The following is a 14,841-nucleotide window of genomic DNA, read 5'->3' as shown; positions in this document are numbered from 1 at the left end:
AACTTCCGTAGCATTATAAATAAAGTTGACTTGTTGCTTTCAGTAGGTCACGCATGCTCCGCTGATATAATTCTAGGCACTGAAACATGGCTCCGTGAAGACATACGCAATTGTGAACTATCACTTCCAGATTATTTCACGGTCTTCCGTAAAGATAGAACTTTGTCTCGGGGCGGTGGCGTCTTAATAGCTGTAAGAAACTCTTATCAACCCTCCCTTGTTACTATTGATACCATTCTCGAGCTACTCTGCGTAAAAACCCAGTTTGATGGCTGCACTTGTGTTATCGGGGTCTGCTATCGGCCGCCTGACAGCAAACCAGATTTTGTTGATCGCCTAACCCATGTACTAGAATTTATTTTTAACAAATTTCCTCAGTGTGTCTTGCTGCTTGGCGGTGATTTCAATTACCCCTCCATTAACTGGGTCACACCATCATCGCTATCAACGTCTGTCGGACTTGAAATATCTCGCTTCCTTCGTACCTTAAAACTACTTCACCTAACTCAAATGGTAACTGCACCGACGCGCGGCCATCACATCCTCGACTTAATTTTTACAAACAATCCGACAAACATTGTAGTCCAGGTCCTTGATGAAATTAGTGACCACAGAGTAGTACACTGTTCCCACCCTCTGCCTCTCCTTAACAAGAAAATAAAGCCTAAACGCATACTAAATTACAAAAAGGCAGATATTGAAAAAATTAATTGCATGTTAACCGAGTTTTTGTGTTCTTTTCTGAACGAATTTAGCAATCATACAACAAATGAAAACTGGATAATATATCGGGACTTCCTTAAAAAAATTGAAAATACGTGCATTCCTGTGGTTTCCTTCACATCACAAACAAGTGCTCCCTGGTTTTCAAAGAAGGTTAAAAGTTGCCTAAACAAAAAGAAAAGAGCTTACAAAAAGGCTTCGCAAATTAACAGTCACCGCACTTGGAATAGGTATAAAGAACTAGCTCGGGAGTCAGAAAAAGCTATTAAAGAAGCTAAGGATTATTATTTCAATGATACGCTGCCGAATCTGTTAAAATCTGATCCGAAAAAGTTTTGGCGAGTTCTTAACCCTAAGAATACGGACACTATAATAACAATAAAAGACGCAAATGGGTCGATTGTACCCACCTCTGAATGTGCCGAGGTTCTAAACAAAGTTTTTAGCGAAGTTTTTGCAGAAGAACCACCTCTTGACGAGTCCTGTTCCGTCGCTCCTACTCGAATTACTTGCCCAAGCGAGCCCATTATCGTAACGGAAGTAGGTGTATCACGTGCAATTGCTAGACTTCCGCTTCGGTCCAGCTCTGGACCTGACGGCATCAGCTCAAAACTACTAAAGTTAACTAGTCACGTATCATCGTTTTTATTGTCCTTAATTTTTCAGCAATCGCTTGATTCTGGCTGCGTCCCTGACGATTGGAAATCTGGTCACGTTATACCCATTTATAAATCTGGTGATCCCTCAAGTCCAAAAAACTACCGCCCGATTTCACTCACATCAGTTTGTTGTAAACTCTTCGAACATATAATATACTCCCACATAATGAGACACCTTATTACTAATAAAGTGTTATTCGAAAATCAACATGGGTTCAGGTACAAGCGGTCTTGCCAGACACAGTTATTTGAATTATCTACGGATTTACATTACTCTTTGCACAAATTGGTTTACACAGATGCTGTATTTATCGACTTTTCTAAAGCCTTCGACCGTGTTCCCCACATACGGCTCCTCCAAAAAATAAACTGCCTAAGAATGACATAAAAACTACCCGCTGGATTCAGGAATTTCTATCTGGTCGCTCTCAAAAAGTAAATATAAATAATAATCTCTCCAGTTCCTGTGTCGTTAGGTCAGGAGTACCTCAGGGATCAGTTTTAGGGCCTTTATTATTCCTGATATATATTAATGACATTGCGAACAATATAACTTCAACAATTCGACTGTTTGCCGATGACTGTATAATTTATAGACAGATCACAAGCACTGATGACGTAGCTATTTTGCAAAGCGATCTAAATACCCTGGCTAAATGGTGCCACACGTGGAAAATGGAAATTAATACAGATAAAACAAAGGTCATGTCATTTTCTTTGAATCCAAATACTCCATTAAATCGATACATGTTATGCAGTTTGGATATTAAACGAACCTTTTCTTTCAAGTATCTTGGCGTGATATTTACTCCTGATTTGAACTGGGCCATGCATATTGAACACGTAACAAACAAGGCACTAAAGAAACTTGGCTTCCTTAAGCGCCGTTTACATCTCGCAAACCACGAAACTAGACTTCGCGCTTACACTTCCCTCATCCGTGCAACCCTCGATTATGCTTCAATTATTTGGAACCCTCACACAGCTATACTGTCCGACTGTATTGAATCCATTCAAAACAAGGCTGCCCGCTTCATTTTGCACTCGTACTCGCCATACCAAAGTGTCTCAGCATTAAAACAGATTCTTAATCTTCCAGAACTTAACACTCGTCGTAAATTCTTCCGCTTGACCTTTTTTCACTCTCTGTATATTACACCTTTTTCATGTGCTCATATTTTTCCTGCCCATTATGTGTCCAATCGCACTGACCATGCTCGTAAAGTGTCGTCCATATTTGCAAGGACCAAACAGTACCAAAATTCCCCTTTTGTGTTATCTGTAACCGAGTGGAACGAGCTTCCCAGCGAGATTGCGATGATAAATGATCCGTCTGCATTCCAATCAGTGCTGCGTACATTTCTCGATATGTAATATGTCTACTGCTACTATATCTTACCCTGTTGTTATATCTCGTGTATTAGTGAAACGATGAAGAACTAGTGCCATGCAGATTCCTGGAATTGAAATGTACTGGAGATGTGAAATGAGCCATGTGTTACATCCTTGTCGTAAAATGTACCTTTTACCTAGTTATGTCTGATCGCTGTGTGTGTTCCTTTTATATGAATTGATGTATACCTTGTTTTTAACAGTATCCCTCCCTATGTAATGCCTCTTGACGCCTTTAGGGTATTTAAATAAATTAAATAAATAATCTTCATGTCCGAAATATAGGGCACCAGGGCTCAGTAGTTTGTCAGACCTCAGAATGCGATGAGGCTAATCCAGAAGTGTAGCTCTTGTAAAAACTGGCAGTTTCTTGTTATTCTAGTCGCGAAACCTGCCCAAAACATTTAGATATTATGCAAGAGGTGTCTACTTGCGAGATGGTACGTAAGAAATTTTAATTTGTTTTGATAAGTATAATAGTGGTGCGTGATGAAGCTAGAAGAAGACGACGATGAAGTGTAGCTCAATGGGCGTGCCCTTAAAAACGTGGGCTGAAATAATTCTGGGGCCGCAAATCAGGATATGGCAATTTTTTTATAAAGGTGAATATTCCAACGTGTTCAATATGTAGACGGTGGCCATTTAATAGCAATGAGGAGCTATGCATCACGAGCACAAAGACTTCCTAATAGACAGTTTAGGCGCTGTAGCTAATATGTGGCTGCTGTATGTTAGTTTAACAACGACAACTTGTACTAACAGAAATAAATCGATGTGTTTATATTCACATTATTTCATTTACAACCACTAAGCCCTTGTGCTCTATGTTTAGGACATAGAGCCATGTGTACTAATGGAATGCTCAGAAAAAATAGAAAAGTAGCGGTAACTTCAAAGCAACTAGAAAATAAGATCTGCATGTTAAACAAAATTAAGGGCTGAAAGGGTTAAGACCAGTCACTTAGCTCGTCTTGCAGTCATGTTATGCTATACCAGTTTAGTATCGATACCGTTATTCCGATGCAGCCTTCAAAATTTTATAATGGTATCGATACCAGATGCAGCCTTCATGATTTAGGCCCATCGTGACCTCGATCCAATAACCCTTTAACCCGCAGATCAAAAATATTTTAGACCGAAGGAAAAACTACTTTTGGTGAAAATGCACGAATATAGTGTGAGGTTGTTTCGCTAAATTTAGTGGCAATAGGACATGCGCTCTTGATTCTAGTTTGTAAATAAGACAGCAGAGAGCGCCAGTTTATGCTTTCTTGACAAGAATGTAGCACGTGCGGTTCGCTGACGTTCTCTGCGACGACGGAGTTTTGCCTCACATTCCAAGAGCTCCAACAAGGTAAGCAAATTAAGATTTTTCAAATACGTAGAAGGAAGTATGAGGAACCTGTGGAATGAATGTCATGGCGTTGCTTAGTTGAGACGCTGAAAAAGCAGCCCGTTACCGCTGTCCACAATATTGTTTAGCTGCCAGGCAAGGGTTGCCCAAAACCACGCGCGTTGTAGAATAGCATGGTTTTTGCACGCTTCGGGTCGTGCGCTTTTAGCGTTGTAATTGTTAGATGCTGTAACATTTTGATCGCAAATAAAACCAGACAAGCTATTGCATGTGCAGTCGGAGCTATGAATACCGAGTAGTTTTTCCCCAAGAAAACTTTGTGCCAGGAATATGGTATGTTTCAAAGTGGAACGACGCGAGTGTATTTTCGTAGAACTCACTGATCTTATTCTTTGCGGGAATAGATAAAGTCATTTTGTATGGAAAGTAGGGCACGGACATTGTGCTAGAGTGAGTGAGTGAGTGACGGACGGACAGATGGATGGAAGCAAGAACGAGCGAATGAACGGAAGAATGGAAGCATGGAAGCACGGACAGGCGGACGAATGGAAGCACGGACAGACGGAAGCACCGACGCATGTACAAGCGGACGCACGGACAGGCAGATGCACGGACAGACAGAAGCACGAAAGCACGGGCGCATGGCGTGGCGGACGCACGGACAGACAGAAGCACGGACAGTCGGAAGCATGGACAGGTGCTGGAACGGACAGACGCTTCGCCCCACTCATCATTATTCACTCCGTGGATATTCTTGATTTTTTTCGAACCCCACCTATTTACCGTTAACTGGCTGATCAACCAAATTGTTGACCTCCTCTAACTTTTTTGTTCTTTACGACACACCATGAAACTTGTTTTGGTGGTTCTGTGGTAGTTTTAAAGAAGAAATAAATAAGTGAAATATTGTTTCCGCTGTTTTCTGCTATCTTGCCAGTTAAGGGGTTAAGGCGGACTTGTTCGTGAAAAAAAATCCCATTACATATCCAGCAGATGTGCTTAATGCAACCACGCCAGCTTCTCCTTATGGTTTTTCCGAACTTCTTTCTTTCTCTCGTTTAGGCACATATGGCGCCCAAAACTAACATTTCGTGTACAATTCGACGCCCACTACCCAGTTTCAATTATATTTATTCTTTTAACTCAAAGAACGCCTAAACACAAATCCGTTCCCCGTGCCACTGTTATGAAGCACACTGCGCGTTTCGCTGCCGAAGTCGTTTTTTTAAAGGCTTGTTTTCGATAGTAGTAATAAATAAACTTAGAATTTATCTGCGTTTTGAAGAATATACAACAGTTCGACGACCTGCATAATTGTTTTGCGCTGATAACAGTACACTCTAAAAACTTTTACACCCATAAGGGTGTATTTGTTTTGTCCCATGGGCAGCACTCTTTTAGGGTGTCTAGGAACACCCTAAACAATCGGGTGTTTAGAAACACCCTGAAACCGTAGGGTGTAAAGAAGGTTACACCCTACTTTAATAGGTGTTTATGAACACCCCTGAACTATGGGTGTTGGATAAAGCTACACGCATGCGAGTTGGGTGTAACACTAAAACACCATTGAGACGATGGCAGTTATATGGATAAGCATACTTGATCAAATGAAGCGCGAATAATGGGACGACAAAAGCAGGGACAGATGAGGTGACGCTTAGTCTTGTGTGTTGAGGAGAGCCCTTTATAGCACTTCACTCCATCAAATATGCATCACCAACTGGTCCAAGCCTCAATTGTTCTCAGGGAGAAGTATATAGGAACCTTTTCTGTGGCTGATAGGGAAGAAGGAGGATACTGGTGTCACCCACTGCAATTATACCTGCATGCATGCAGCTAATAAAATAAGGTTCCATGGTCTTGATTGAGCTGAATAACACCAGTGTATATATGTGTAGGTAGACTGGGCCAAAAACGACAAAAGGGGATGCGGCAGGCACTTACACACACATACACACGCGCACACACGCACGCACCACACCACAGTAGTGCAAGCAGTAACCTGTAGCGTAAGGTTCAACCAAACATGACGCCGAAGCAAAAAACAATTAAGCCCATATGTTAACATCTGCCTTTATTATAGAAAAACTGCAAGTCTGGCAAACAGGACTATGATGGAATTCTGCAAAATTTTGATATATCTCACGTGACCAAGTTTTTTCTCTCTCTATACTAGAAATTCATTGTTTTCAATACAATAAATCCCCAGAACTTTCAAAAACATTTGCGCTAGTCGGGCAAATGACTGAGAGGTATGGCGTCCATTGACACCTATGCCATAGAAAAAAAACACCTAAAAAGAGTAAGCGAGTTTCTAGAGTCACATTTACAACCTATTATATCTCGCAGTATTATTTTCGACATTAAAAAAATGAGAACCTTCGACAAGGTGGTGTAATTGGGGTTGTATTAATGTAATTTCAGTGTTCTTATACTTCTAACTGCAAAACCACTCGTCACTGCTGCTTCCACAGTCATCTTCAGCTGCTGAGATGACTGGTGCCTTCGAGAGAAGTGGGGCGAAGCTGTTCTTTCTATACAGAAAATTCAATCCCGGAAACCTAAAATAAATACAAAAGGAGCAATGACCGAAATTTCACAAACAGTGCAACATACAGTATGCACCCTGCATAGCTAACTGCTTTCTTATGAGTAAGTATAAATTGAGTGCATAGCAAGCATATTCAGTGACAACAAACTCCACTTCAGTGAGAAATGCTAGAAAAGGTATGCTGAGCAATAAACGCCATAAAAAGCACGCTGTGGCAGAATCATTATACCTTTCGTGCCGTAGATATGAACCTTACTTTACCCTTTCAGCTTGCTCGCGAAGGCAAATGAAAAGGTGCTGCTCCAAGTTGATAGTGTTCCATTAGCTGCATGCATCAACCAATCTAAGTGAATGTCAAGTTCTATGCTTAAGCATGCTTCAACAAAGCTGCATGTGTATTCCTGCAGATCTACCATGGCCCCCATTCGATTAGTTTATTAAAAGGAATTACAGGACGACGCGCAACAACATATACATATTTTATCTGTATTGCACAAAAGCACAATGCCAATGAGCATACATGACGGTATGCGCATTGAGAAGGTATTCAGTGCCGGTAAATTGTAAAATTAAGTACTGTACAGTTACGTGTTAAAATACGAATGATACTAGTGTTCTTGAACTGGCTCACATTGACACGATTATATAATGGAAGAATTGGCTATTGGGTTATTCCACGTCAGACGTCCTAGCCATTTTGGCGACCATCTCAAATGTATTCGAAAACAGTTTTGCTGATTTTACTGCATTGAAAAAGGTAACTGCTATATTTCGCAGACAAATATTTTTTTCGGTCACGTTGCTGCCTCCTGAACTTCCCGGAATATCGTCTAAATGTTTGTGAAGAAAATTATTTCATAAGTATATCTTCTTCCGTGCGAAATTTGGTCTACAAGTTAAGTGAAGGGCTTGCGTGAAGTATTTGAAGCTCAGTAATATTATTACCATTTTTCGACCACATACGCCTCAAATAATTTAGCCGAAATGTGTTATATCTGCATTTTTCTATATCAATACTGCACTTTGAATGAATATCTGAGGAGTGAATACTTAATCCACATAAGGTATATTTGAAGGAAAAAATATTTTAGACCTCTCAAGCTGTCAAACTTTACGAGAAAAAAATCGCAAATTACAACAAAATAATTGTTTTGTCTATAATGAGACATAACTTGCACCATGTGGTGGTTGAATTAAAATAGACTTTGTACCTAAATCGAAGCAAATAAACAGTTCTTTTCATGTGCCAAATTTTGTCATAGCAATTTATGTTTTGATAAAAAAATCACAGCATATCCACGGAGTGAATGATGAGTGGGGCGTACCGTTCGTCCGTCGGGACGCACAAACGAATGGACAGACAGTCAGACGCCAGTATGGACGAAAAGAAAGACGGACGGACGCACGGACAGACCGACACACGGAAGCCCGGATGGATGCATGCACAGACGAACGGACGAAAGCACAAATGTACGGACGAACGATTTGCCCCAAGAATCATCATTTTGTCCGTGTATATGCTGTGAAAACCACTAACGCTATCTATTGTGCAACTGATCAAGTGGCTACATATTACTAGTACGACTACAGAGGAGGGACTGACCCATGGCCTCAAGAGCTTTGCCCCTAAATGGTCTTTGAAGTTCCAAGTTCTCCATTCGCCTTTTGGTCATACAGCAGCCGACGCCTCGAAGTCCCCCATTGCCCTTGATGGGAAAATTCAAAAAATATTTTATTCCTTGAAAAGAAGTTGTAATGATGAAACTGGTCACATACAAAGAACTGTTTATTTGCTTTCAATTTAGGTAAAAGGTGATTTTAATTGGACCACCACATGGTGAGAATTGCGTCTCAATACGAAAAAAACGACAATTCTGTGAAATGAGGGATCTTTTCTCGTAGAGCTTAACAGCTTAAGATGTCTAAAATTAATTTTTCATCAAAGTACCTTTTTTGTGAAGTAAGTTGTCACAACTCAGATATTCATACAAAGTGCAGTATAGCAATGAGAAAATGCAAACATAACACACTTAGGCTAAATTCTTGCAGACGTATGTGGCCGAATGTATGTATTACTATTGCTGAGTTTCAAACACCTTACATAAGCACCTTTACTTAACATGTACCAAAATTGGTATAAAAAAGGTGCGGTACTTGTAAAATATTTTTTTTCACAAACAACACTCAAACAGCAGTCTGAAAAGTTTGAAAGGCAACCACGTGACGAAAAACATTTTCTCTCCGAAATATTCAAGCAGTTCACTGTTTTCAGTGCATTAAATCAGCACGAATTTTTTTTCAAACACATTTGCCATAGCCGCAAAATTGGCTGGGAAATGTCGAATAAAGTGACCCTGTTACCTTCACTCAATGACCATTGCATACTGCTAAATTAGGGCCATCTGTTTCAATCATGCTGTCAGGGTGAGAAAGCATAACTCCTTCCCGGTGCAGCGTAGGCTGTTCAGTAGCTGTGCGTGTTGTGTTCCCAGATGAATATGCTGCCCAGTCTTACATTTTGGCTGCAAGACATGCTTAAATACCGTGCAGTATGTATAACATTAAAGTGTTTTTGTGCAACAAAAAACTAATAATACGCTTCACATAGCGAAAACACCTTTAACATCTGAAGTACTTACCGAAGTTAAATGCCAAAGCGAGGCGATGGCAATAAAACTCCGAATAACAAGAATATTTTGCAAGTTACACATGATGGAAACAATCTGAATAAATTGTGCTCGAACGTTAGCAGTTATGTTCAAACAAGCGTTTGCGCTGTTCAAGTAGGCAATTCGACCACACACACAGACTAAAGGTCTGTTCAAACAAAAGTGCAGCTTCAGTGCTCGGTCAGCTATATAGACAAGGCTGTCGGCAGTGTCACGCTACGTTGCGGGTGAACGAAAATACCGGTGCAGACAAATTTAACGAAATGGAATGTATTAGCTTGTAGACAAACTTCGCGAAGCAATATGCTGTGTTGTAACCCGATGCATCAACCCGAGATTTCACGGTAGTGTTACCGCACAAAACGAAAAGGAACCAAAAAGAACGACATGGACACCGGACACCACGCCCTTGTTTTCCGTTCTCGGTCTTTTTGTGCAATAAGAAAAAAAAAGAAAGTAAATGAACTACCGACAGGCCAAAGCATATGCGTCCCACATACGGTTGATGCTTAGAGCTAACAGGCGCCGTCCACACACACGTATTATAGTAAACTAAAATTGATGAGCAGCACGAGCGGGTCCCGTTAAAACGGCCGCCAACAAAGGGCACCGTAAAAATCTGTTCAATTTCTTCGCTGAAACTCAGCGGCGCACGCTCACTCTGCTTTGTACTCCAAACAATCTAAACAAACAAAAGACTTGCCCACAATCACACTTCGCCATCATCCCCGTGAAACAGTTCGGACAAATATTCTCGCTTAGTAAACAAATGCTGATTTGTCATCAACTAGTTGAAAACAAAATTGTTTGAAGGCGTTATTCTCGTGCTTACGCAGTTAGCAAAGCGCTCAACGGAACAACGTGAGAGCGGTACTCACTATTTCACTTCGAGTGCTCCACAATATGAATCCACAGGTTCAGTCTTCAAGACGGTGCCCCTTCGCAATAATCAGCACTGACAGAACACACTGGTGGAGCACAGAGCGCAGGCACATTTCAAACACCGCCTAATAAACTCTACCGATCGAGAAGCCACGCGCACCCCACGCAAACACACGGGAGGGTTTTTCGCCAGCGCATGCAGTGACATGTAAGACGATGTCGACCCCTTTCCCTCGCTGTGCGCTTGGCGCGCAGCAATGCCGGGCAGCCAAGGTTGTCTAGGCGACGAGACTTCATGGCATCGGCGCGCTTTCAAACCGGCTAGATGCGGTTTAACGCTAGCTCCGGCCCTCTGCTGATAGCGCGGGCACTGCTTTTTTTTTTGCGGCAGCGATCTGTTGCGTTATACTCGTTCTTTAACAGTGCATCTGAATCGCAGTGAACTTTGTGACGGTGCAGTGCGGCCAGCACGAGCTACTAGTCACAACGCGCATTTGTAATATTCAGGAGCAATGTTTAGCGCACCTTCACCGACCTAATGTAGTGAATTTTGGTAAAAAAGCTAAGCTGATGCTTTTTGCTTAGCTCTATGGGACTTTAGGGACTGCACATTCAAGGTCACGCAGGCGATATTTTATCAGCACTTTCATTTCGGTAAATACATTGCAACATTGCATGCATCGGCCGTCACACTATTCGATCAGAACATATTGCCACGTGCGTACTGCTAGGAAGACGAAGACGACCGCGCATACACGCATCTGCACGCTTTTATGTAGCAAGCAATAACAAGAAAGAAGAGGAACGCTCTGGCACACAGTAAATAAAAATACTGACCTGCTGCTACTTTCTCAACCTGTTAATTACTACTTCTGTCTTGTTGCGGCAATAAATTTGTACTTAGCTTGCTGTCTTTGGAACAAGACCACGGCTGAAAATATTTCATCAATGTTGTTTTCTCACTCCCTACAAAGCCAACGTTTTGACCGAAGCACGTCTGCTGGGGAAGTTACATAAATTAAAAGAAGGGGATCCACAAAAAAACTGAGAGAGAACTAAAGAATGCGTTTCGGCTCGCCTGAGGAGAGCTTTGTTCGCAATTTAGTCCACAAGGCTCCCATCATTGTTAGCAAGGCTGCGTCAAGTTCACCGAAATGTCCTTATTCTGCATTTTTCTTTATGTTCGGTGTCCTCTTCCTAATTTCCATGATGCACTCTTAAGGACACATGAAGATGAACGTTCGCTACAGTAATTAAATAAAACGTGCCTGCTAAAAATACATGACGTCTATGTTCATTTTAAAGAGACCTGGTGGCCTGCTGACGTGGTGGTTATGGCTAAACAACTTTGCTGTTGTTTTTTTGCAGGTGGTGGACGTTTTATCTCCAGCTTTAAAAGCTTCGATCTTATGGGGGACGGGGGGAGGGAGAGCCTTTTGTACATGGCTACACGAATGTGCGCCACATTATCTTGTTCAGGCAAATCAGTGCGCTTTGTGAGTGTTGACTAATCACGAAAATGACACAGATGAAAGAAACAGGTACAGAAGAATTGGCCCTTGCTCTATTGAACAAGCGTTGCTCCTATTGTATCCTCCATCTTATAGTGGTTTGTGTGCTTTATCGATGAAAGCTGCGTTTCGCTCACAATACTTTCTGCTTCTATTTATTACTAGACTCGCAAGCAGCTAGTAGTGGGAGCCTTGCTTGTATCAAGATGGTTAACGTATACTAACAGTATAAGCAAATCTGCCCGAAAATGTCGTGCATTTGTAGCCTTGTAGGCACGTGCACTCAGATTTGGGTGCACATTAAAGAACCCCAGTTGGTCGAAATTTCCGGCGCCCTCCACTACAGCGTCTCTCATAATCGTATGGTGGTTTTGGGTCGTTTAAACCCACATATCAATCAATTATTTGTACCCTTGTTCATTACACCCCAAATATAAGGGTGTAGATCGGGTGTTTTGAGGGTGTTTTTTAACGAACACCTCAAATTTTTAAAATGGGGCGTTAAAAGGGTGTTCATATGGGTGATTTCAATGCGTACACTCATTTTACACCTCTTGGGGAGTAAATGTTTTTAGAGTGTATATATTGTTCCAAGTTAACAAGCCGGTTCTGAGTGCCATGACACGCCTATGGGACTACACTTTCGCCCTAATGAACAGGACATGTGGCAAGATCATTTGATATTAGTGCTCGTTTGAGCATTCATAAGTGTTCGACATATCGTGAAATCTAGGGTCCTTATAGCAACCAAAAACACCTTTTCGAAGGGTTAGTTATGGCTGCCTTTATATGTCTTCACAATTTCAACTTTTCCCGCATATACAATGCATTGACGATGACTAAGCGGTTATGTCAGACAGATTTCGACGGAGTAAGAGTAACTGGCTCCACAATCAGGTAAAGCCAATCAGACATTATTGATGTTGATTGGTGCATTATTGCGGAAGAGTTGAGAATTTCAAAGCCCTAGACCACGGTGCAAGAATACTTCAGGTTAGTGAACTTCGGGACAATTCGCTGGCCGATAACATTCCGATTCGCAAGGAGCCCGAGAGATGGCGCTACAAACTTTGCCCCGGCTGCCCTCCTTCCTCTCGGTGTAGGAAAGCCCTGTAACGTAGAAAAGTAGCGGCGCCTATGCATCGTCGGCACTACTCTCTCACCGCACCATCAGCATCCTCCTTATCACCTGTCTTTCGCGGCGCCGCTCTGTGCGTGTCGCGTGGTGGATATCGCACGATAACGCGGTTTTCTCAGATTTCGAAACCGCCGTCCACGTGCCGCATGTGCTTTGCAGAATTTCCGGCAGCCCACCACGGTCTTCTGCCTGGCGAGCCATCAATTGGCATGCCGCAAACGAGAACCTAATCGGTCTCTTTCCGTCAAGCCAATGCCACTTAGAAGATTATCAGGCCTGCTCACTGCCGCTGTGACGTCACTTGTTTTGCCCAAGCGAGCGCACGTGCCCAAATCTGAATCTACTGCCACAATCGTCTCTTGTTAAAAGATAAAGCGTTCGTGGCAAGCTGTACACGCTTAACAGCTTTATTCGGCCTTTCCGGTCAAAAAGGGCACTGGTTTAAGTCATTTATTGCGCTTTAAACCTTTTGGATTAACCTGTAAGCCATTTTTTCTAACAAAAAACCACAGATTGGCGCTATCAAACGAGTGGTCGATCTGTAGGAGTGAAGTTTATGGACGAACAAATTAACAAAATTACCAAATAGGGTAAATTTCAATCATTATTTGTTTCTTTACACACTCGCACACACACACACTAGAGCATACAGAAAAATTGTTGCTAACTCATTCTCAAAGTTTCTACAGTTTTATTTGTTCTCTTTCCAAAATCTGCCTTCAAAGACACGTAATTAGTGCTTACCACAATTATTGTATTCAGCACGATATCAGGGAAATTACCTTTGCAAGATAGAACAAAATCTTTCGTTTCACAAAGATCTCTTGTGACCGACACAATGAATGGTGTTTTCTCCTTTGCTCTGGTCCCTCTCGCAGTGGTGTGTAGTCAGTCATATAAATGATGGCCTGAGAAAATTGTCAGAACTTGGTCTACATTAAACCGTGTCACCCCTGTGGGCGCTTCTACCGCACTTCCGGTTCTAGGATTAGTATATTTTTGGTAGTGATTCTTAATTATTCTAGCTTGAAGAAGAGATACTTGAAAACCAGTTAGGATAGCGCTTTACCATAAGTGTCTACACGCATATAAATTGCATGGAAACACAATAGACAAACGTGCTGACCGCAATATTACTACAATAACGTATTAAGAACACCGGCACTAAAATGCTATGCAATAAACCAGTGCACTAAGTAATGCAACAGCATTCCTTCCATATTTATCAACCAATTGAACAGAGGTGATGGAAGTCTGCGGCACTAATCAGCAGTGGCAAAATATTTACTGACCCTGAAGGAAGAACACCTGTTCTAAAAATGTTCTGCTATGGACGTTGAATATTTTGATGCCAGGGCCTACGCCAACAAGTCAGAAGCAAACATGACACATATATTTTGGAGTAAGAACGGAACATGGTGGCATGGGGCCATCTGAACGACCTAAAAATGGGTAGTACGGACACACGTAATTAGGCTCACGAAGAAAACCGATGTCGACGTCAGCTTGACGAACAACACGCTTCCATTTCGTTCTTCGGTTGTCCTTAGCAAACGAGAACACTCGCAGCATTGGTTCCTTTGCCGCGACAATTCGCTAAGAAGCCTCGCCCAACCGTTCGAATTTGCCGCCGTACAGATTGCGAATATCCTGTGCACAAAAACGCATCACACATCCATGTTGTACTTCACGGACATAAAAATATGGTCTTCTCAAGTCACCAACAAGAACACTAGCTCACCACAAAAACTTACATCAAGCTTGGCAATTCATGTCTGTCGAGCGACGTGAGCCAGTGTAGGCATGTCTCCGCCACAAAGCACACTGGTCAAAACGGAATGACGTCAGAGCCCGTGACCGACACACTGAGCAGGCCTGGAATCATCTAGATAGGCGGCATTGGCCAAACACTCACTTCGCAGCGTTCACTCACATGAAGTATTTTTGCACCATGCCCTAGGC

This window comes from Rhipicephalus microplus, chromosome 1 (assembly GCF_043290135.1).
Source record: "Rhipicephalus microplus isolate Deutch F79 chromosome 1, USDA_Rmic, whole genome shotgun sequence".
NCBI classification, from domain to species: Eukaryota; Metazoa; Arthropoda; class Arachnida; order Ixodida; family Ixodidae; genus Rhipicephalus; species Rhipicephalus microplus.
The sequence above is the reverse complement of the archived record's forward strand: the minus strand, read 5'-3'. Positions refer to the sequence as shown.